General features: G+C 53.8%; 1 pseudogene; it reads right to left on the bottom strand.

Annotated features, from left to right (window-relative positions):
- Positions 1-319: 319 nt before the first annotated feature.
- On the bottom strand, positions 320-2,061 carry LOC144771349 (18S ribosomal RNA; annotated as a pseudogene).
- Between the last annotated feature and the right edge of the window lie 577 nt (positions 2,062-2,638).

The following is a 2,638-nucleotide window of genomic DNA, read 5'->3' as shown; positions in this document are numbered from 1 at the left end:
CAGTTCAGTTCCCCTGACCACAGGGGTTATGCCGGTTGAGTGTGGGCTCTGACTCGGGAGGCCCGCTGCTGTGCCCCTCCCATTAAGAGGGACAGGGGCTGCGTCATCCCCTGTCCCTCATGCATCAGTCGGGTCATCCCCCAGTGGAGGAAGACCTGCTAAGGCCCGGTCCTCACCCAAAGCGCCCCATGCAGCCAAGGACCACTCCACCGGCTGGGGCACGCAAGGGCAGGGCCGGGCCCTGTGCCTAGAGTGTGCTTGCAGGAGGCAGTCGAGGACTTTGGGCTGGCGCCGTCAGTCACTTGGGCTGCTCCGCCGTTAATGATCCTTCTGCAGGTTCACATTTTCTAGATAGTCAAGTTTGATCATCTTCTCGGCGCTCCGCCAGGACCGCTGCCAACCCAGGCGGGCCGATTCAAGGACATCACAAACCATCCAATCGGTAGTAGCAACGGAGGTGTGTACAAAGGGCAGGGACTTAATCAACGCAAGCTTATGACCCGCACTTACTGGGAATTCCTTGTTCATGGGAAATAATTGCAATCCCCAATCCCTATCACGAAAGTGATTCAGGGGGTTACCCGCACCTGTTGTTAAAGGGTAGATATGTGCTGATCCATTCAGTGTAGCGCACATGCATCCCCGGATATCTAAGGGCATCACAGACCTGTTATTGCTCGACCTCGTGTAGCTGAACGCCACTTGTCCCTCTAAGAAGTTGGACGCCGACCGCTGGGGGTCATGTGACTTCTTAGCATGGAGGAGTATCACTCATTATCGGAATTAACCAGACAAATCACTCCACCAACGTAGAACGACCATGCACCACCACCCACAAAATCGAGAAAGAGCTATCAATCTTTCAATCCGTTCCCTGTCCGGGCAAGGTTTCCCGCGTTAAGTCAAATTAAGCCGCAGGCTCCACTCCTGGTGGCGCCCTTCCGTAAATTCCTTTAAATTTCAGCTTTGCAACCATACTCCCCCTGAAACCCAAAGACTTTGGTTTCCCAGAAGCTGCTCTGCGGGTCATGGGAATAACACAGCTGGATCACTAGTCGGTTTCGTTTGTGGTCGGAACTACAACGACTTTCGTTCTTGATTTACGAAAACATTCTTGGAAAATGCTTTTGCTTTGGTTCATCTTGCGCCGGTCCAAGAATTTCACCTCTAGTGCCACAATACGAATGCCATCCTTCTTAATTATGGCCCGAGTTCCAAAAACCAACAAAGTAGAACCATTTTTCCATTATTCCTAGCTGAAGTATTCAGGCAACCGGCCTGCTTTGAACACTCTAATTTTTCAAAGTAAACGCTTCAAACCCCCGGTCACTCAGTGAAGAGCACCAAGGGGGCACCGAGAGGCAGGGGCTGGGACAGATGGTAGCTCTCCTCGTGGTGGACCGTTAGCTCCATCCAAAGAGCCAACTACGAGCTTTTTAGCTGCAGCAACTTTAATATACGCTATTGGAGCTATTGGAGCTGGCACCAGACTTGCCCTCCAATGGATCCTCATTAAAGGATTTTAAGTGTACTCATTCCAATTACAGGGCCTCGAAAGAGTCCTGTATTGTTATTTTTTGTCACTAACTCCCAGAGTCGGGAGTGGGTAATTTGCACGCCTGCTGCCTTCCTTGGATGTGGTGGTCATTTCTCAGGCTCCCTCTCCGGAATCAAACCCTGATTCCCTGTTACTCGTGGTCACCATGGTAGGCACAGAAAGTACCATCAAAAGTTGATAGGGCAAACATCTCAATGTATCATCGCCATCACGGGGTTGTACAATTGGCCCGTGGGTATCTAGAGTCACCTAAGAGGCCGGGCGACCTCGAATTGGTCTTGGTCTTGGTCTGATAAATGTACGCATCCCAGGAGGTCAGCGCTCTTCGGCATGCATTAGCTCTAGAATTACCAAAGTTATCCAATTAACAGATGGAGCAATCAAAGGAACTATAACTGATTTAATGAGCCATTTGCAGTTTCACTGTACCGGCCGTGTGTACTTACACATGCATGGCTTAATCTTTGAGACAAGCATATGCTACTGGCAGGAACAACCAGGTAGCCGTACCTGCTGACATGGTGTTTTCAGGAGCCGCGTTCCCATCTCCCTGACCAGCAACATTCGCACACCCCTCCCTCTTGGGAGCCTGCTAGGGTAAGGAGTCGACCTGCCTGGGCAGGAGGGCTCGCTGGGGGGGTGGAGAGGTGTGGTCACATGGGCACTGGCAGGCCCAGCTGTCTCCCCCAGAAGAGAGAGGTGGGCCGAGGCGCAGTCTGAGTGAGACACAGGGCATCCGAAGCCTGGTGGCAGCAGGCACCTCTCGGAATGGTCATTCCGAGCTGCAGCAGAAATGCCTGGTGCAGAGAGGGGTCGCGGTGTGGCGCGCAGGGCCTACGGACCTGCCGGGCAGCAGCATCCAAGGGCCTGGCGCTACCTGACGCCTTCCGCTCAGGTCGGACCACTGGGGAGAATGATCTAGGCCAGTAGGACCCTTCCCGGGCACCCTGCCACACAGCAGGCCTGAGGACGGAGCCCAGGTGAGGTGGCCACTCTCCCCAGGGCCCTCAGGGGCCCAACTGGAGCTCCTGAACCAAGCCAAGCAGGGTTAGCGCCCATGGGCATGACAGAACCCTGACC

This window comes from Lissotriton helveticus, chromosome 7 (assembly GCF_964261635.1).
Source record: "Lissotriton helveticus chromosome 7, aLisHel1.1, whole genome shotgun sequence".
NCBI classification, from domain to species: domain Eukaryota; kingdom Metazoa; phylum Chordata; class Amphibia; order Caudata; family Salamandridae; genus Lissotriton; species Lissotriton helveticus.
The sequence above is the reverse complement of the archived record's forward strand: the minus strand, read 5'-3'. Positions and strand labels throughout refer to the sequence as shown.